This window comes from Chenopodium quinoa, unplaced genomic scaffold (genome assembly GCF_001683475.1).
Source record: "Chenopodium quinoa cultivar QQ74 unplaced genomic scaffold, ASM168347v1, whole genome shotgun sequence".
In the NCBI taxonomy this organism is placed as follows: Eukaryota; Viridiplantae; Streptophyta; class Magnoliopsida; order Caryophyllales; family Amaranthaceae; genus Chenopodium; species Chenopodium quinoa.
This window is the reverse complement of record NW_018742817.1, coordinates 3,738,481-3,761,179: the sequence shown is the minus strand read 5'-3', so window position 1 is coordinate 3,761,179 and position 22,699 is coordinate 3,738,481.

Genomic DNA, 22,699 nt, shown 5'->3' with positions numbered 1-22,699 from the left:
GAAAAGTCAGATATCACATTCTCTTCCTCACCACAAACTCAATGAGGATGAATACGGTCAAGCTAATGACCTTCTAAACAAGCGCTTGCGGGAGGCAACCCGATTCTTTTTGAGGAGCCGTCGAGATTCCTATGCTCTCCTTAAGCTGCAATGAGGCCATTGCCGCATTTAGCTTGGGGGAGTTGCTTCGTACATGTGGTATTCTCTCTCCTTATCTCTCTTATCTTTCTTGTTTTATTTTAGTGTAGTTATTTTAGTTTTTTTTTTTTTTTTTAAAAAAAAAAAAAAAAAAACATACAAAAAATACGATCCAATGAATAATAAATCATGCTTCCCTGTGCCCCATTCATGAAAATTGTTTTAATTCTTGGTATATGATGACGAGTATTGTGGATAGGTTAGCCATGATTTGATGTTTGATTACTTGGATGTCTTAACATGAGTCAATTTTGCCCAACTACTTGTGAATATAGTGCTTGACTAGTTGATTTGGTTAGGAATGTGTGTTAGTTCCTGGTATGTCAATGAAGTTGAGTATTGGTTTATAACTTTGAGTAATGTTTGCATGACTCATTAATATGCACATTGAGGAGGACGAAGGCATTTGTTCCTCTAGGTGGCTTTCAGACGATATTAGATACATTTGTTCCCTTCTTGCTACCCATGTTGTTGCTTGTGCCCTTTTATTGTTTATTTTGCCACATTACAAGCCTATTTAAGCCCCATTGGTTACTAGTCCCAAGCTTGGCTTGGGGGAGCTAATAGTGAGTGAGGTGAGGGAGTTGTAGTGTGCATGTAATCTGCACAATTTTGGGTGGATTTGAGAAGTTTTTATTTGTTCTTATTGTTGTGGATTGAAAAAATTGAAAATTTATTGTGCAAAGAAAAAATTCCAATGTGAGATGAAAAAAAGGGAAAAGAAAGAGCAAAAGAAAAAATTGTTTCAATGTTCAAGTGTTCTAATTGAAGGCTGCTCAAGAAAAAAAAGGAGAGTTCAAAGTTTGTTTGTTCACTCAAGTTCTATAATTTTATATTTTGTATATATGAGTGAAATTTTAAGTGTTGGAAATTTTTAATATAATTGGATGTTTGGTGAATTTTTGGTAGAGTTGAGTTGTGTTGGAGATGATTTGGTCATTAATTCATTTTGACCTTGGTTTTATTTATTAGGATTTTGGCTCCCTTAAGCATAGCTTTACTCTTACATTTTCCCAAATATTTCCTACCTTTTATCCTAGCCTTACATTACAAGCTTTGAAGACCTTCTGACCTTTGTGCATAGAGTTGTGTGAATGTGAAATTAGTTGTTTTCCAATGCAAAGAATGATTTGATATATTTCGAGTCGACTGCTAGGTTGAGTGCTTGTTTTCTTTAAACACACGAGTGCGTGAGTTTGGGAGGGCATTGTTCACATTTAAAGGAGTTGGATGGAGAGCGATCGAGTATATCTTTTACTCGCCACATAAATGAGAGTTGAGTGTGTGAACACTAGTCTTGAATTCTATATGCTCTTGTGGTTTGCTCTATTTGACTATTGTCAGACAGGATGAGTAGTCAGATGGATTTGATTGGTTGACTTTGATGCATAACTGTCGAGTTTACCTTTAATCGTATTTATTGATTTGAATTGCTTTTGGGGTGAAGTATTGATTTATTTATTCATTGCTTTGCTTAGGGACAAGCAAAGGTTTAGCTTGGGGGAATTTGATATACGTGTTTTATACAATGGTTTTCCCCGGTTTTACTTAGTAATTTTATATGGTTTTGAGCTCTACGGAGCCATTTCTTGCTAACAATCTCTTCTTTAGTGTATTCGATTGTTTTAGTAAGCTTTTCAGGAATATGAAGCGTTTCTAGGCAATTGGACGTGTTTTTAGTAGATTCGGAAGAGTTGATAGCCAAGAACTGCAATTTATGTGGAGTGCCCGACCGGGCATGGCTTGCCCGGGCAGACCGGGCAATGAAGAGTTCACAGGAAGAAGCCCAATTCTGAACGGTGCAACGCGCGCCCGATCGGGCAGGCTTCGCCCGGTCAGACCGGGCGATGAAGAAGTCAAGTTATGAAGATGCAATTCTGGAAACGTGTTACGCGCGCCCGACCGGGCGAGGTTCGCCCGGTCTGACCGGGCAAAGAAGGAAAACTGTCGTATTTTACGCAGCCTTCCTCCGCCCGATCGGGCGAGGTTTGCCCGGTCTGACCGGGCGATGTTCAAGATTGCGCGATTTCAGCTATTTCCGAATTTCTATCTTTTGAGGGTATAAATACCCTTTTGTAATTAACTTTTAAAGAGAGTTTTTCATTAGTTTTTCTCCTTAAGCCCTAGAAAACTCTCAAGAACCCTAGTTTTATTTCCTTTAAGCAATTTCAATCTTTTAATCCCAGATTAATCAATTGTTCATCAACAATTTGAGTTCTTTCAATTGGAGTAATTGGTATTTATCTTACTTCACTCTTTTCTGATATTCACTGTTCTCTAAATATGTTTTCTTTACTGTTTCTTGTTTTTGAACTTGATTTTGATTTTATTATGATGTGTGAGTAGTTTCCTTAATCCGGGATCTTGCTAAGCCCGATTATGATTGATGTATAAAGTAGATCTTTAAATTCCCCAATAATAATCCCAATTGACATGCTTAATTGATTGTGTTTATGCCAATACTAGATTAGGAATAATTAGTATTGTTATCATCCCTTTGTTCTTATTGCAACGGAAGTTGGGTATTAACGGGATTAGGTTATTCCAATTAAGGGTTTGAAGATCATCACGGAAGTAGATGATTGAATAATTAGGAATCTAGGCATGGTGTTTAATGTCCCTTATTCGCTTGATTCCACGGAAGTAGGCTTGATAGTTAATTTGGGAAGCCATTGATAACTTGGAAGAGACCTTTGGTATTATTATTAGGGATTGCTTTTCTTCTTGTCAATTGATTTATATATTGGGGGTAGATTTATTAGTTTATCAATCATAATCGTGGTAATGCTTGATCTTGGATGCTTTAGTTTATTGATTAATATTTCCTCTAGTTAATTGTGTTATTTAATATATTAGTTGATTATTATCATCCATTATTGATTGGTGACGTGCTTAGTGATTAATTGAGTCTGATTAATTGAATGAACCATAGTCTCTTGGGATTCGATCCTTACTTGCCCTACTACACAGTTAGAAGGAATAGTTAGGTTATTTTTGTTAGGTACGCGATAAGCCTATCAGTCGTTCACCCAGTAGGACGAGTGGATCTACCTATCCGCCTGGGTGAGAAAGGGGAGGGCCGTCACATGGTGGTTCGGTTCTTAGTGGTTGAGGAACTCTCGGCCTATAACATGATCTTGGGACGACCCACTCTGAACAACTCTAAAGCTGTCATTGTCTCCTCTCTTATGCTGCTCAAATTTGAGAAGGATGATGGAACAATCGGATCCATAAGGGGAGATCAAAAGATGGCACGAGAGTGTTACCTCTCGGACATCAAACCCACTGTGGTATCTGCTGGTCCAAGTGGTGAAAGAGTTGACCTCGAACTCGTCAAGGAGGATGCGCCTGCTCAAAAGGCAGGCGGCAAGAAAAGAAAGGCCGACCAATCAGGGGCCGAGAGAAGAGAAAAAAGATAGCAATCACTGGTAGAGGAGCGGTCAGATGAATTCCGCCCTCAGCCGGCTGGGGAGCATACGGATGTCGTACTGGACGACTCACGTCCTGACCGAACAGTCAAGGTTGGGACGATTGCTCTGGAAATTTTGGGGGAAGATTTTCTCCAACTTTTGAAGGAATTCAAAGACATCTTTGCATTCGAAGTTCATGAAATGCTAGGCATCAGTCCTGACCTGGAAGTACATAAATTGGTTGTGGATCTGAAAAAGAAGCCGGTCACGCAAAAGAAGCGGAACCATGGTGAAGAAAGAAGTCGGGCGGCCGCTACTGAGGTTAAAAAGCTGCTTGATGCAGGATTCATTCGGCAATGTCACTTCCTTGACCGGGTTGCAAATGTGGTACTAGTAAAAAAGCTGAATGGTACCTGGCGAATGTGTGTGGACTACACTGATTTGAACAAGGCGTGCCCCAAAGATAGCTATCCTTTGCCTAAAATTGACAATTTGGTCGACTCAACAGCCGGCCATGCTTTAATGAGCTTCATGGACGCCTACTCTGGCTTCCATCAGATTCCTTTGTGGAATAAAGATCAGGAGAAGATATGATTGTCAAGTCCAAGCTTCAGGCGGACCATCTAACTGATCTCCGAGAAATATTCACCACACTCAGGCGATACCATGTCATGCTCAATCCCAAGAAATGTGTTTTTGGGGTTGAGTTTGGGAAGTTTCTCGGATTCCTCATTAATCAAAAAGGCATAGAGGCAATCCCTGAGAAAGTGCAGGCGGTCATTGACATGCAGTCGCCTCGCACCGTCCGAGAGGTTCAAAAGTTAATAGGTTGTTTGGCGGCCTTGGGAAGGTTTCTCAGTCGGTCAGGCGACAAGTGCCTTTACCTTTTCCAGGCAATAAAGAAGAAAGCAAGGTATGAATGGGGGCCGGATGCTGAGGCGACCTTCCAAAAATTGAAAGTTCACTTGCATTCTTTGCCAAGGCTGGTCAGTCCCTTGCCCAAAGAAGTGCTTTACATGTATCTTGCAGTATCTGACCATGCTTCAAGTGCTGTCCTCCTTGCTGAAAGAGACGGCTGCCAGCTCCCGGTCTACTTTGTCAGCCATGTGCTGAAGAATGCTGATTTGAGGTACCCCTTAGTGGAAAAATTCGGTCTTGCTCTCTTCATGGCCGTGAGAAAATTGAAGCCTTACTTCTTGGAACATTCAGTCGTCATATACACAGACCAGCCAATCAAACGACCACTGACAACCATGGAGTCATCAGGCCGGATGATCAAATGGGTGATAGAGATTTAGAGCCTTGAAATCACATTTGAACCCAGGAAAGCAGTAAAGGGGCAAGCATTTGCTGATTTTATTGTAGAGATTACCCGACCCCCTGATTCTCAGATTTCAGACCAAGTCTGGAAGGTATATGTAGATGGTAGCTCCACCTCAAATGGTTGTTGAGCAGGCGTCATATGTTAGTCGCCAGAAGGCGATAGGTATGAGTATGCTCTATGTTTCAACTTCAAAGTCTCAAACAACGAGGCAGAATATGAAGCACTACTGGCCGGTATCCGCATGAGCAAGGCGGCTGGGGCAAGAAGAATAGATGCTTGCTCTGACTCACAATTGATAGTGAGTCAGTATAATGGCGAATACGAGGCAACCCATCCGGCCATGATTAAATATATGCAGGCGGTATGACAAGCAGTCGGGTCCCTTGAAGAGTTTCATTTGACTCAGGTGCCCAGATCTGAAAATAACCAGGTGAATGCTCTCTCAAAATTGGCCTCCTCGGCCTCCTGTGATACTCCAAGAACCGTCTTCTGGGAAGTTATGGAGAAGAGAAGCATTGAAGAAGATCCTATTGGGGTTCTAGATCGAAGTTCAACTTGGATGGATCCAATCAGGGCGTATTTAACCGACGACACCTTGTCGGATGATCATTACCAGGCGGCTTTATTGAAAAAGCGAGCGTCCAGTTTTGAGATGCAAAAAGGGGAACTATTCAAGAAAGGGTACCTTCAACCCCTCTTGAAATGTGTTACTCCAGAAAAAGGACGAGAGGTCTTAGAAGATCTTCACTCTGGTTATTGCGCTTCCCATGTAGGCGGCCGGTCGCTTGCCCAACGAGCAAGGCGGTAGGGTTACTTTTGGCCTACCTTAGAAGCAGACGCCATGGAGATGGTGAAAAAATGTGACAAGTGTCAAAGGTTTGGCAAACTGATTCACCGACCGGCTACTGATCTCGCTGCCATCCATAGTCCACTACCGTTTGCTAAATGGGGCATGGATATCCTGGGTCCCTACACGCCTGCTACAGGCGGCAGGAAGTATATACTTGTTGCAGTAGACTATTTCACCAAATGGGTAGAGGCTGAGGCTCTTAAGGGAATCAAGATGAAAGATGTGATCTCATTCATCTGGAAAAATGTCATCACTCGGTTTGGGGTGCCCATGTCTATGGTTTTTGATAATGGTCTGCAATTTGAGACGCCTGTTCTCAAAAATTGGCTGGGAGACCAAGGCATCTCACATTGCTTTGCATCAGTTGGCCGTCCTCAAGCAAACGGCCAAGTAGAAGCTTCCAATAAGATCATCTCAGATGAACTTAAGAAGAAGACTGAAGAGCAGGCGGCCTATGGGCAGACAAACTACCGCATGTTCTCTGGGCCATTAGGATGACTGAAAAAGGGTCGACTGGAGAAAATCCATTCCTCCTAACTTATGGTGCAGAAGCTGTTCTTCCAATTGAACACTACGAGCCGACTCTTCGAGTAATGTTGTATGACGAAGAGGCGAACTAGGAGTCCAAGCGCCTGGCATTGGACTCCCTTCCAGAAAGAAGGGGAAATGCAGCCCTGCGCCATGAAATCTACCGCCTGAGAATGACAAGGTCATATAACAAAAAAATGCACAGGCGTCCACTCAAAGTGGGGGACTTTGTACTAAGAAAAATGAAAGCAGTCGGTAGGGCTAACGAGTCAGGCAAATTAACTCCCAACTGGGAAGGACCTTACCGAATCTATGAAGAGGTCTGGGACGGCACCTACCGCCTGGAAACACCAGACGGCCAACCCTTGCCTCGAACCTGGAATGTAGATAATCTCAAAAAGTATTATTTCTGAATGATGTAAATAGCCAGGAGCTAGTAATAAAAATTTGTTATTTTACTTCATCTGTTTTGTATTATGAGGGGCATGCCGCTTGCTCCTTGAGCAACCGGCTACTCTCCATTTCACTCATTAAGAGGGGCACGCCGCCTGTAGCTATACAGTCGGCTACTCTCCTATACTTAGTTCGCCATGAACTACCTAAAGGCTTGTGGCCAAATGATCAGACCAGGCGCCTAGCCAACTGATTTAATCTTTAAACTAATACGACCTGTCCCAAGATAATAGCAGGCGTCCGGCGACATCCATTCGGATGAAATTCGTCGCAGAGAGCAGCTCCCTTTTGGGTGGAACATTGTTCTATAAATTAATTACACGGCACCCAGACGACTGTCCACAAAGGCAACCGCGTAGCCGTTTTTGAGACAAGGATAACTCTAACACTAAACCAAACAAGTGTTAGCGGTTAACATCCGCGTCGGATAACTGACTGTATTACTTGGGATAAGTATAGCCGGTATCTCTTGAGTTAATAGCCAGCAAACAATGGCGAATCAAGGGGTCTAGCCGGCCTCCGCCGCCTGGTACCTATACTACTCAAGCAGGAGTGACAGCGACTAAGTAACACCAACGTTAACTTATAGTCACTCCCTCAAACTTAGTGTGGAACCTAAAAAGTTTGAATAGACCGCCTGTTTTTTTTAAACAAGGGAATTCAAACCCCTATTCCTACTAGGTTGCCACTTCTTGGGTTAATAGCTAACAAACATTGGCGTATCAAGGGGATCAGCCGGCCTTCGCCGCCTGGTGCCTCTACTACTCAAGCATAAAAAAATAACGAATGGGTAACCTCAAAGATTGTCTACAAGTCACTCTCTCATACTTAGTAACAAACATTGGCGAATCAAGAGCTCTCGTACCCCTATCCTGCTAGGACGATTCCTTGTCAAACTAATAGGCGGGCTAGTTGTAAGCGACCTGTACTTTTTTAACTTGAAAAAGTTAAGCAAACCTAACGTATTGCCTAAAATATGTTGGGGTCCAACTGGGTAAATGGCTGATTGATCGCCTAACCTGGAACCAAGACAATCAGTCGTCCAGGGGCATAGGCGTCCGTTAATTTGTACCTGTTCTTTGTACCTGTTCGCAAATTTTCGCAATTTTTGGCTAAACACAGTCGGCATGACATGCAAGCGGATATCAAGGATCCTCGACACTTAGCAAAAATAAAGCATGAAGCAAATTCAATAAGCAAAGACGACCAAAAGATGGTCGCCAAATTCATATAAACAGCCGGCCATAAAGACCGGCAAAATATTCAAATACCCCGGCCCCCTGGCCGGGTAAAGAGATACTAAAATAAACGGCACGCAGGCCAAAGAAAAGTTAAAGACAAAAAGCTTTAAGATTGAGGTAGAGTTTCGGTGTTGACCGCCGCCTGATCAGTAAGGGACGCCTGGTTCTGAGAGGCTTCCTTCTTACATGTCTCGGCATCAGGGACAACTTCCTTAGATGCATATATCACAATCGGCCGTAGGGCCACCTCCTCCACTTCCTCTTCTGAGCTGGACTTGGCCGCCTGGTCATCCTCCGCCGCCTGCTTCATGATTTTTTGATTGTACTTTTCAGTACAAGCATTGAAATTTTTCTCCCAAGCGGCATAGTGAGCTTTTGGGAAGAGAGCCGTCCAAGTCATCTTCATAATTTAAACTGAGTCGTCCATCATGGCTTGGACTAGCTCCATTTTTTTTTTCGGCCTTGGCCGAGAGCTCATCCGTGAGGCTTTTCTCCTGCTGTTAAAGGCGCTCTTTGACAGCAGCCAAGGATTTCTCCATGGTCTCGAACTGTGTCATCTTCTGTTTAAGCGGCCTCAGCTCATCTCGGAGACTTTTGACCGTCGCCTCCAGCTCATTATTTTTCTTCTTGGCAGCCTCCAACTTAGCGCGAATAGTGGAAGTGGCCTGCGCCTGATAATAAAGAATATCAGTTGTCAAAATTTCATTTTGGGAAATTTGAAACATTGCCTTATCAACGTTAGAGGCGGCCATAGATTTAGCAACCTTTACCTCTTTATTCTTGGCGCTAATTGGCCTTCGAAGGCCGTGTACTCTCAGCATGGTCTAAAAAAGGAAAAACAGGCGTCAGATATGAATAGCAGGCGGCATGGAAAGTAACCAAATTTAAAAATATTCCAAGCCTACCTCAGAAAGGAGACCTATGATGCCGTCTAGGTCAAGGGTGCCGACTCCCTTGACCGCGTCCCTCTCCTCTTGAGGGACGACCTTAATCATGGACTTGGCCATTTGGACCAAGTCCGGTTCTGTAGAGCCGCCTGCATCAAAAGCAAAGAAAATCATTAGAAGTATGAAGAAAGTGATGAAGAAATAATCTAAGTCTAGCACAACAGCTTATACCTCTCGGCGGCCGACTGAGAACGAGGGGTGGGTTCCCCACACTTTGTAGGGTGACCGGCTGCTTGTCAGCCGACTGTTTCCTGGAAGAACTAGGCGTACTCCCACCAGTTGTCTTCCAAACTTTTGAGTCCGGTTGGTGGGAGGATGAGGCTTTGGAAGTGCCCGCCTGCAAAGAAGACGAGTTGTCAATACTTATTTAAGCAGTTTTTCAAGGCCAAGTTCTAAGGCTCAAAACTTACTATGGGCGTCTCCTTGGCAGGAGAATCAGAAGAAGTCCGCTTCTGCTGCGTTAAAAAAATATGAAGGCTCGCAGCAAGGCAATCGCCTTCTTAGAAGTAGAAATTTGGTCCATAGCGTCAACTACAAACAAGAACCACTAGAGTTAGAAAAAATTTGAAAACAAATCAAAGAAGGGTGCAAATATTCACGAGGCCGGCTACCTCTGGAGGACCAGCTGCTAAGGCCGCAGGCGGCCATAAAAAACTCGTCATAGAGCCATTGAAACTCTGGGACGCAGTTCAGGGGCACTTGCTCTCGCACCCCAGTAGTAGAGTTTGCCCTAATCTCTACTTTAAAAAGCCCTCGGTCTAGGATCTCTTCCCTGGCCTTGAGGGGAACGAGCGGCATGCTGCGACCGCCTGTTAGAGGAGGCGGATCCATGTTCCACCTATTGTAGTGCTTGTTCAGCAGGCGGTCAGGGTTGGCAGTGATGAGGAAGGTGTTTCTCCAATCCTTCTATTTGTTTTCTTTGCCCCTGGTCATAAGGTAGCCCTTGTGGCTCGTTATTTGGTACCAGCCGGTACCGCTTGCCTTGGGGGTCCGGCTGAGATAATTAATATGGGTGAACGCCTCAAAATTCGGCTCCACCCTGTGCATTTCACATCCGGCCACATAGCCAAGGATGTTGAACCAAGAATTAGGGGCTAACTGCCAAAGCCCCACCTTGTATCCATCGAGGATTTGCTGAACGGCTGGGTGAAGGGGAAATTGTAGCCCCGCCTTAATGGCCGCCTCGTAGCAGCCAAAACAGGCGTCCCCGTAGCTGGATCCTGCGGGCCAGACGACGGTATCCTCGCCATCTGGCACTAATACTTGATAATCCGGACCCATCGTATGGTCCGAAAGAAAGGTGTCTATTCGTTCTTTCATGGCCTTGATCCGGCGCTTTGGTACATGGCAGTAGTATGGGGTATTCAACTCCCTATGGGAGGCGGATGGTTCCGACCAACCGTCCCCCTTTTCTACGGCATGAGAAGCTCTCGCCTCATGCAAGCGAGCATGCCTTTCCTCTGAGTCAATAGAGAGGCGGCTCGAAGAGCTAGAGTCAGACTCACTATCAGAAGAGTCCGACGGGAGAGGGGGCCGACCCCGCTTCTTCTTTGGGGGCCGCTTGCTGACTGGCAAAGTCAACAAAGAAGTGGGAAGGGGCTACTTTAGCTCCCTCCTCAGAGCTTTCGACTAAAGAGCCGCCTTGGGTCCCTGCGGTATCAGGCGGCTGGTCCGATGTTTCACTAACCGAAACCCGGAAAGAGGAGCCATCAGAGTTTTCTATTCTCTTGGTATTTTTTGTTCTTGCCATACTGTCTTGCATAGATATAAAGACAGTTGGATTCTGGGACTTGCGCAAAGTTTGAAGTACCGCAGGGCAGTCGGCACCCCTAGTCCTAGACTCAGCCGTCCCCGGTGACCAGCTGATTGCTAACCTAGGCCGTGCCGGATGCTTTTGAGGTCTCATTTTCAAAAAGAAAGAAAAAGTGCAAAAGTAAAAAGAGTAAAGGAACAGTCGGTTACCTCAAAATTAAGTTCTGAAGATCTCGATCGAGTAGGCGCCTAGTAAAACAGTCGTCCTGACAGGTTGAAAGTTGCAAAGTGTCAGAGCTCAAGTTCAGGAGTCCGAGAGTTCTCTTGAAAAAGTTCGCAAATGTGAACAAAGGACTTGGTCAACATGTCTTTATATAGGGCAAAGAAGAAGTCGAAGGGTCACTCCCAAATTTAAAAATGAGCGTGAAAAAAACCTTCGGCCACTCACCAAGCGACACCTGTAGCAGGTCGTCGCCTGTTACAGGCCGACACCTGTCACAGGTGACATGTGAACAGTCACGTGCCACCTGTGAGGGGCAAATGATTAGGGGATTTTTCCCTACCAATCATCATCTAACAAGTGGACCTTTCAGGCTCTGCCAAGTGTCCACCACTTGGACCAATTGCAGCCTGCCACGTGTCTGGTGTCGCCCAGTCCACCTTGGACCTCTTATTTCACGACACGTGGCTCCCCTATGCCAACTAGGCAAAACGGCAACCGGAAGAAGCCCAGTCAGCCCTAGGTTAACCTAAACCTAGCATTTGGCACGCTTCCCAAGGTTATAAATACTCTAATTAATCCTCATTAAGGGGGATTAAGAAAATTAATTACTCTCACCTAGAGAAAACCTTTACCTTTTTTCCGCATCTATTACTCCTAAAAAAGTACTAACTTGACCGTCGGAGGTGGAGCTCCCACCACCCGGAGTCTCCGTTGTTTTGCAGGTACAGGCGCCCGGTTCCAGTCCCGGAATAGTAAATCTCCCGCAGGACATCAGAAAACCCTGAAACAACTTTCATGAATTGAAAGGAATGGTGTCCTTCCAACAATTGTATTATTCTGATAGATGGTTAAGAATTATTACAGAGCTAATTCTTCAGTAAGGTCAAGTGATAGGAATGCAAAGGTGGAGGTCGCTTTCGATCAGTAATATTAAGGTATAATTAATATTACAACTTAATCTTAACTGAGCCCTTCGGGTCGAACCCAATCGAACAACCGATCCGAGACGACGAATTAATGCGAAGGATTTAATGAGTCGACGGAGTTTTACGAATATAGACGTCGGATATCGAGCCTAGGGCATCGAGACTGAGCGTCGCAAAATCACAAACAACAAGTACGAGCATAGCCAAAGCTAGGCTAGGCTAGCTCATCGGAAGCCTAGGCGCACCATGGTGTGCTAGGCGCGCCATGCGTGCTAGGTGCACAAGGCATCCCATCGCAGCCTTCGCATGGCATGGCAGCACCATCGCAAGCCACACGCACCGTGCACAACACTATCGCATGGCTAGGCCTATGCGTGTGTGCGTGTGCATGTGCCTAGGGGCCATCGCAAGCCATCGCAGGCCACACGCACCAACCACAGCCATCGCAGTGCTGGGCACTTGCGTATGTGCATGTGCTTGTGTGCCTCGCACCATCGCAGCAGCAGCCTCGCACAACAGCACCATGCCAGGCATCGCCCTGTGCGTGTGCGTGTGCGTGTGCGAGTGCCAGTGCATGCTGGCTAGCAAGCAGCAGCAGCGAAGGGTGCCTGTGCTTGTGCGTGCGACTGGGAGTGTGAGGGCCTGTGTGTGTGTGTGTGCGATAGCGAGAGAGGCAAGGGCCAGCGCTAGCAGCGCCTAGCACTAGCACTAGCGCGCAGTGGCAGCACAAACATCGCCCAGCACAGCACGCATATGCTGGCTAGGGTGATGCGGGGCTTGCTGGCTGGTGTTAGCTGGCAGCACTAGCTGGCGTGCCTAGCTGGCTGCCAACCCAGCATCCCTCCTATGCTGGTTTTGGAAGAGGGGACCATTGCTTGGAGCAATGGCTTAGGGATCAAGGCAATGGTCCCCCCCAAGCCTTTGGTCCTCACCTAACTCTCTCTCTCTACTTGACACTTGTTGCATTGTGATTGATTTGATTTTTAATTTATTTTGGAATTAAATTAATTATCAAAATTATTCATTCTCCCACATTAGTTGGGAAATGAAGTTCAAGGGTTCATTTCCCTATAAATACCAAAGTTTGGGTATTTGGGAAAGAACAACCTTGAGTGGAATTAAAAGGCAACTCTCGATTTGAGTAAACCTTGATTTGTAAAACACATAGTTTTATTTGTCCGGGTCTCGACTAACCTTCGAGACTTAGGACGCTCGGGTCGGGTTCGAGGGTACGATCCCGTTGGAGACCTCGTATTTTCGGGGTTCAAGTAAGAGCTCATTGTTGAGCGAAGCACGCGTCAAAGGTATAATCTTTTATCCTTTATTGTGTTTAATTACGTTTTGCTTGTTAATTGCATTCATTATGGGGGCGGGTCTTGGCGGGTTTCTTTCCGCGTAGTGTGGGTCACTACGAAACCCAACAGCGGTATCGGAGCCACGCTCCTTTTAATTTTTGCAATTATTGATTAATTAAGGTGTTTTAAAGTAAGATTTAATTTCTGGTTTTGCCTTTCTAATTAGACTAGAAGCTCGTTTTAATTAATTTTAAAACTCGTACTTTTTATCGATTTGGCTGTCGAACCCAGATTTTGGCTCAAAAATAGTGATTTTTGGGTGGAATTGATATTCTGAAACAGATTCAACCCTTTTATCCTTGAGCCAAATTCGAACCAGAAACGCAAGTTTTTGGGGTTTTTTTCGTTTTTCAACGAAAATTTTAATCTTTTTAAGCCTTGATTAATGCAAGCATTACAAGGTTAGATTAAATGCATTATTGCATCCCTAATCTACTGCTATTTTAATTATCCTTGAGCATAATTATGGAGTTATAATTAGTGCTTGAGTTGATATGCTATTTTTCACACAAACATGTTTTTTTCACAATTATGCAAATAAATGGCATTAATGTGTGAATGTTTGATGTGAATGTGTAATTTTAAGTTCCCAAGTATGTTAAAGTTCTAATCTTTAAAGGTTTAAATGATTGGAACTCTAACCCTAAATTCCATATTGAACAAAGTTTGGATTTTTTCATTTTGGTTGATTAAAATCCATGAAGTTTAAATACTTGTGAGTAAAATTTTGATTAATCTTCATATTGGAAGATGTAATCTTGTTATTTTACACTAGTATGAAAGTTGGAAAATTTTTATCATTAGATGGTTAATTTATTTTTCCAACTCCCATTTGTCAAATCCATTATTAATTTACATATTGGCTAAATTAATTATGGACATAGCTATTTCAATTTTAAGCATAAAGGAAGACCTAAATTGTTTCAAAATGAATTTTTGGATAATTTAGGCTTGTGCACCGTTAAAATTGAATTTAATTAAGTTGGACTTATTTTATTTTCATTTTTGCCCTTAAATTAATTCTAAAATAAATTTAGATTAATTTTATGTCACACGTAAATCAGGATTAAAATCTCGAGAAATGGCACGCAAATCAAGGCAAAAACACCCAAGCGCCACAAAGGCTAGCCGGGCTGCCTAGCAGCCCACATGTGGCTGCTTATGGTGCGCCAAGGGGTGTGCCGTGAGGGGCTGCTGTGTGGCAGTGGGAGCAGCGTGCTGCCGTAGTGCTAGGTGCATGGCAGGGATGCTGGAGATGCTTGTGCGTGCTGTTGGGCAGCGAGGCAGCAAGCCCCAGCCAGCCTGCCACACGCTGCCTGGCACCAGCTAGCAAGCTAGCATGCGCAGCATGCGTAGCAAGCTGCTAGTGCTGGCTGGCGCAGCAAGCTACGCTGGGCGTGGATGCTGGCACACAGCACAACAAGCGCAACACATAGGCTGCCTAGCAGCCATGGTGCGCACCCACTAAGCACTTGTGTGGGGTTTTTTGCTTGATTTTGAGCTATGTAATTTTGCGAAAATTTTGCCTTTTTAAATTATTTATGTAATTATTTTAACGAGGTTAGACCTTGATTTTTCCGGCTTTTGCAAAATTTTTGATTTTGACAAATTATGGGTTATGCCGACTTAATTAATCGGATTAATTAAGTGTGGATGCAGAATTTAGTGGGAGCTTAGTTAATTACGTGAGAAATTTGCTTTTAGAAATAATGAATTAAACAACTTTGACTAGTTTTTGCAATTATTTTTTAATTAAGGTGTTTTAAAAGAATTTATTTTCTGGTTCATGTTCTTCTAATTAGATTTGATGCTCGTTTTAATAAATTTTAAAACTCGATTTTATTTTTGATTTGGCTGTCGAACCCAGATTTTGGCTCAAAAATAGTGATTTTTGGGTGGAATCGACATTCTGGAACAGATTCAACCCTTTCAGATCCAGAAGCCAAATTCGAACCAGAAACCCAATTTTTTCTGGGGTTTTTTGTTTTTTAACGAAAATTTTAATTCTTTTAAGCCTTGATTAATGCAAGCATTACAAGGTTAGATTAAATGCACATTTGCATCACTAATCTACTGGTTTTAAAATATCCTTAAGCATAATAATGGAGTTTTTATTAGTGCTTAAGTTGATATACCATTTTTCACATAAACTTGTTTTTCACAAATTTTGCAAACAAATTGCAATAAAATGTGAAAGCTTGTTGTGATCTAGTAATTTTAAGTTCCTATAATGTTAAAGTTCTAATATTTAAAGGTTTAAATGATTGGAACCCTAACCCTAAATTCCAAGTTGAACAAAGTTTGGAATTTTTTTTTTTATTTTATGTTTGGTTGATTAAAATCCATCAAATTCAATTACTTGTGAGTAAAATTTGATTAATCTTCATATTGGAAGATGTAATCTTGGTATTTTACACAAGTATGCAAGTTGGAAATTTTTTTTATCATTGGATGGTTAATTTATTTTTCCAACTCCCATTTGTCAAACCCATTGTTAATTTGCATATTGACAAGATTAATTATGGACATAGCTCATTTTATTTTAAGAATAAAGTTAGACCTAATTTTGTTCAAAATTGAAATTTTTGGATAATTTAGGCTTGTGCACCAATAAAAAAAATTTTATTTAAGAAAGACTTAATTTTATTTTATTTTATTTTCCCTCAAATTAATTCTAAAATGTAATTTAGAATTAATTATTGTCACACACAAATCGGAATTAAAATTCCGAGAATTGGCACGCAAATCAAGGCAAAAACACCCAAGCGTCACCAAGGCTAGCCAGGCTGCCCAGCAGCCCACATGTGGCTGCCTATGGTGCGCACAGGGGTGTGCCATGATGTTGTTGTGCACTGTTGTGTGGCGAGGAGGCAGCGAGGTAGTGCGTGTGCTGGTGCGTGGGCCTTAGGCTGCTGGTGCGCTTGTGCTGCTGCTGGGCAGCGAGGCAGCAAGCCCCAGCCAGCCAGCCACTGCCTGCGCCAGCAAGCAGCTAGCATGCGTAGCATGCTGCTGGTGCTAGCTAGCAAGGCAGGCTATGCTAGGCATGCCTGCTAGCTTCCAGCACCACGCACCATGGCGCAGGGCCATGGGCTGCCTAGCAGCCATGGTGCGCACCCACTAAGGGCTTTGTGGGAAGTTATTGCTTAATGTTTGAGCTATGCAATTTTGCAAATTTTTCAATTTTAAAATATTTTGGTAATTATTTTAACGAGGCTAAAAACCTCGATTTTCGATTTTGCAAAATTTTGACAAATTATGGGTTATGCCGACTTAATTAATCGGATTAATTAAGTACGGATGCGGAATTTAGTGGGAGCTTAATTAAGTGCGTAAGCATTTTGCGTTTAAAAATAATGGATTAAACCACTTTGACTAGTTTTAATTAGTGACAAGCGCACTTTAGGGCGCGCTTTAGAGCATATATTAGGATGATTTTGGATGTATTTGGGGCCGTTTTGGCCGATTATTACCTTGTTATGCTTATGTCCCCTATATTACGTGCTTCACGGGTTTTCGGTTTGTTTTTGATATGTTTTCAGGTAATATCAACCGAGTTTAGTCGGATCCCGAGCCCTTGATGCGTAACCGAGCTAGCCTTGACCGAAGTCCGAGGAGTTAAGGAAGTTCAAGTGCCGTGCATTGATTACATAGCACAGGCAGCACGACCGTGTTACCATAGGCACACCCGTGCTGGCCTATGAGCAAGCAGCCCCAGGCAAGGCAGCACGGCCGTGCAAGCCAATAGCACAAACCCCCCAAGCTACCCTTTTGCTAGTCCTCGAGCAAAAATCAAGGGAAACACACACAAGATCAAATAAACTACGCAATTGCATATAAATCAAATTAAGCACGGAATGAAGTTAATGGATCCTACTTAGAACAACCATGCACTGAATGAAAACTCACTCAAACAAGCAACGAGACACACAATCCATGATATCGTTGATCAAAATGCAAACAAGACCTAAACCAAGCATAGAGAACAAAGAAGTCATGCTTCCCTCTAAACCCAACCAAACCGGCCACGTCCTCCCCTTTTGCTTGAAATCACCACCCTAATTGGCTCCTCATGATTCCTCGAAGGAACCGGAAAAAGTAATATTTTGAGGAAATAACAAAGGTATCCCGACATCTCGATTACGCATAATCTTTCCATAGGGTTGAAAGGTATCTCCCTCCACCATTTGAGAACCGAACACCTCTAAAGTCTAAGGGTCTTAAAGGGTTGTAATGTATTGACAATGGGTAAGGTAGGTGAAAACAATTTAAAAAGTGGGGTTAATTCCTAATTGAAGCGCAAGAATCACAATTCTCAAAAACAAAAGTTCAAAAGATGTAATTCACATTCCACAATCTCATTGATTCACATTCTGACACATCCCAAATTATCCATATAATACACACTCAAATGACCTCTTTCAAACTTCAAAACTTTATTTATGTGTCCTTGCCTTTTTCACAATTCAGACGGCTTTTCTCTTCTTCCCTTTTTTTTTAAAATTTTTTTTCTCCTTTTTTTTTTTTTTTTCTTTTTTCTTCTTTTTTTTTTAGCAAAATGACTTTCACATTACATATTTACAATTAGGCTCACTTTCACACTTGCTCAAACCAACTATCAATCATTATTTCTTGATTAGTAAACAATAAGCTCAACAAACCTATCTAGGTAGACGCTTCACAACAAAAGAAAATCTATCAATCAATATTTCTTGATTAGTAAACAATAACTGTTGTAACAAACCATGATGTCGTGATCTCGTCTACCATGATGTAAAAAGAAAATCAATTTGTAACAAAACAAAAGGAACAAAATAAGAAAAATGAAAAAGGTGCCCTCTTCATCCTTTAAAAGTGTCAAGTCGGTCTCGGGAGCTACTAGTCAACACAAAGATCGAAAAATGCGTAATCAAGGATCCAAATATGCCACTCAGCAAGAATGATAAACGCTAGAACAAATAAACCTCACGGGATCTAACAAATAAAGCAACTACCAATCAAGGGGATCAAATCCACAACCGGGAAGCGACTCCATCTTACCACAGTCCCAAGGCCTAGAGTTTCACATGACAAAAGTGTTCTATCCACCTACCCTTCGCCTAGACTCGTCTACATTGATCAACAATAGACTCAAACTGTGTATTCATCACTGGCTTAAGTGGAAATAGACATTCCATACACATTCATTCACATTTCGAATCCAACATGAACAATATTCCAAAATTTTGCAATTAGACAAGTTTATTATGATCCAAAAACATAGGAAAAGACTACGAGGCATATTATATAAGCTAAACCACACATCCTCATAACAGAAGCTTTTCCTATCTATCACATACATATGTACAACTAAGCTAACTAAATAAGTTGAAAGGCACATAACGAGGCATAAAAATCACATAAAATCCCAATCGACAAACAAGTGATCGATTGATATCAACATCAACGATCCCAGGTTCCTTAGAACCGATCAAACATCCTCGAACCATTCAAATTCTTCCTAAACTAAGCTATCCTAAGCACACAAAAAAGGGAAAAGATCTTACCAAATTTGCTTCCCGGGAGCTCCAATTAACGGCCATAGCATCGTTCTTCAAACTCATGCTGCATCTCGAATGTTCCCAATCTGCAAAAAGGAAAGACATACTAGTAAACAAGTTAAGGTTAGTCTAGGAAAGCAGTAAATCTATTTGTTTTTCTTTTTCTATTTTTTTTTGTTTTTTTTTTCCGAAAGCAAATAAAAACTAAACTACCTACAAAAAATCCAAATCCCTAGATACAAGTAAGACCCCCCAAGCTAGAATCAAACATTGTCCTCAATGTTTACACATCAAGGACTTACAATGGTAAGGAGAGGGAGGTAACTAAGGGGAAAGGGAAAGGGATCACGAGCTAGGCCCGCCCGGGCCATAAGGGAAACGGGAGGCCATATCATCAACACTCCTCCTCAGGTCTCTGAAGGCGGAGGTCATATCCTCGTTCGACCGGCGCAAATCCGCTACCTCGAGCTTCAAATCATCTATTCCTTGGCGGAGCCAAATGAGGTCTTGCGCCGGGATCTGCTGGGCCGTATCCGGGCCACCCTCCTCGTCATCATCATCATCATCAGCATCTTCACCTCCTTGGCCCCCGTGGGCCTGCTCATCCCTCTGGTGAGGCTGGGAACTACGGTCTACATACTCTGTGCCCTCGTCCTCGTGCCAGGCGAAGTCGGGGTCAAAGATCCAGTTGTCCTTGTTGTAAACCACCGTCCTCTCCGGATCGGGCAAGTAGGCGTATGGCTTGCTTGCGACAAGCCACAAATAGCAATACGACTGGGATGTCCCTTCAAGCCAATGCATGGCCCTCAGGGTGCGCATATCAAGCCTCGTAGTGCCTGGGATAGCCTACAAGTCATAAAAATCAATCCCATTATATTGCGCAAGAATGGTGATCATGCCACTGATAGTAATATCACCCTTACCCCGGGCTACACCGTCGAGGTGGTCTAGTAACCACGCTCCCATGTCTAGACGCCCATCCCCACGGGTGAGGTGCCAAATAAACTGTAGCTCCCTAATGGAGACTACACCCAAACTATCTCCTCTAGCAAAGATAGTGGAGGAGAAGGTCCTGTCGGACAACCGAAAGGCGGGATTAACGATGGAAGTCGCCTTATCCCTACAGGGATCTCTATCCATCTTCCCCGTGATTTGCCGTCAAAACAACCCGGGGTTGTAATGTTTTGAGTGGCCATCCTTTGGACCATATTTCAGGTCGGATGTCCACCCAAAGGCGGCATTAACTTGGGCCACTGACATTTGAATGGTGCCCGAGTTCATCAGTTGAAAAGATAAGTACCGGGGTGAGTTATGCTCATCCCGGTGCATATACAATGAAGACAAAAATTCGAGGGTAAGCCTCTTGTAAGTGAGAGCATGCATGGTAAGGAAAGAATCGAAGTTGGTAAAATGAAAATAATTGAACCATGTCACTTTCGATCCCTAAAGCCCTAGCGGCTAAAGGGTCGTAGAACTTTGTAGGCCGGATCGGTCGGTGGGATAAGCCTACATATTTGTCCAAAAAGGACGGGTTATTAAAAACAATACCCATGTTGTCCACCGTGGGTGGAGCCATGGATGAGGATGCATCGTCCTGACCCGGCCTCCTAGTCGATGCCTTTGTTCTAGGCATGTTTGATTCAAGAAATTAAGCACAATATACCAATTAACAAGCAAGAAGCTATCCTAGCATGCAATGTACTACCCTAACACTACTAAATCACCCAAACTTGCAACAATAAAGCACAATTCAACAACAAATATTCAATAAAACTAATGAAATTGGACAAAAATTGCGAAAATCAGTGAGTTTAAGAACGAATTCACCGAAGACTCCACGAAGTGGAGTTGTGTCGAGCTCAAAGAGGGCCGAATTTTGCTTCCAATCGCTTGAAAAATGCTCCAATGCAAGGGGGATGCCAAAATCTTGAAGAAGAATTGGGGAATTAGGGTTTGATTTGAGGAATTGGGGGAGGAGTTTGGGAGTTAGGGTTTGTTTAGAGAGAGAAAGGGTAGGAAAGAGTGTTAGAGAGTTGGGAAATAATGAGAGAGTTTAAGTGAAATTATGTTTAAAAAAACCAAAATACTGTCCCTAACCCGTGCTGCACGGCCGTGTTGAGAAATTTGGCACGGCCGTGTTGTCTTGGCAGGCTACTTTGCAGAATCGAATTTCAGATGGCACGGCCGTGCTAGTATTGGCACGGCCGTGCTATTTCTTGGCATGGCCGTGCTGAATATGGCACGACCGTGTTAGCATGTCAGTAGGCTTTTTAGGTTTGGCACGGCCGTGCTGGATGCTGGCACGGTCGTGCTGTCTGATGGCACGGCCGTGCTAACTGTTGCAGTCTGCAGGCTTTCTTTTCCTTCAAAGCACGCATCACTCTCTTCATTCCGACTTCTAACCAGTCTTCTACCTACACAAAAACACACAAAAGCACACAAAACTCACACAAATTAGGAGCTAAACCAACAAAAAAGTAAAGCAAAAGAAACTACTCTAGTAAAAGCAAGAAAATCGGGTTGCCTCCCGGAAGCGCTAAGTTTAACGTCGATAGCTTAACGTGGTTACATTCAACTCTTGTGACCGCATTTGAACACATCTATCACACCAACATGGGCTCCCTCATAGTATGTCTTCAACCTTTGCCCATTAACCACGAAAGATTGCAACCCACTAGAATCATAAAGCTCAACCGCACCGGAAGGGAAAACATCTTTGACAGTGAAAGGACCCCTCCATCTTGACATCAATTTACCGGGGAAGAGCTTCATCCTATAGTTATACAAGAGGACTTTGTCACCAACATTGAACACCTTTCGCTCTATTTTCCGGTCATGGAACTCCTTAGATCGGGACTTATATAGGTTCGCACTGTCATATGCGTCCATCCGAAGCTCCTCCAACTCATGAAGGTCCAAAATCCGTTGCTCTCCCGCGCTTGCTAGATCAAAATTTATCTTCTTGATAGCCCATTGAGCGCGGTGCTCTAGTTCGACCGGGAGGTGACATGCTTTCCCGTAGACCAAGCGGTATGGGGTGGTGCCTATTGGGATCTTGAAAGCAGTCCGGTATGCCCAAAGTGCATCATCAAGATTATCGGACCAATCTTTCCTACTCTTCGCCACTGTCTTCTCAAGGATGGACTTTATCTGTCGATTGGAGACTTCCGCTTGCCCACTAGATTGAGGGTGATAGGTTGTCCCGAACCTTTGATGTACTCCATTCTTTCGAAGCATCCTTTGAAAGGCCCCATGCACAAACTGTGACCCGTTGTCACTTATAACCGCCTTAGGAACCCACTTAGACACGTAATCCACAACCACAAGTATGTATTGGTTCCCACGGGAGGAAGGGAAGGGTCCCATGAAGTCTATGCCCCACACATCAAAGATCTCAAGTTCAAGTATGGGTTGTTGAGGCATTTCATTCTTCTTGGAAATGTTTCCACTTCGTTGGCAAGCATCGCAAGTCTTCACAAATGCCCACGCGTCCCTAAAGATATGGGGCCACCATAGCCCACATTGCAAAACCTTTTGGGCCGTTTTATTAGCCCCCATGTGACCTCCGCAAGGGTCGGAGTGGCACATTTTCAGCACACTATGAACTTCTTCCTCCGGAACGCACCTTCTTAGGAGACCATCTACACCTCTCTTGAACAAAATTGGATCATCTCATATGTAATGCCTTGCATCTCTCCTAATCTTCTTCCGTTGGTTCTTGGAGTAATCGGGGGGAAACTCCTCACAAGCCAAGTAGTTTACCATATCCGCAAACCATGGTAGAATCTTCTCCTTGAGGAGGTATAACACATCATCTTTCAACTCATCACAAACGGGCATCCCATCATCTTCTTGTTTCTCTCTCTCCATGCGCGAAAGGTGATCCGCAACCACATTCTCGGCTCCCTTCTTGTCCCGGATCTCCACATGAAATTGTTGTAAAGAGAGGACCCAT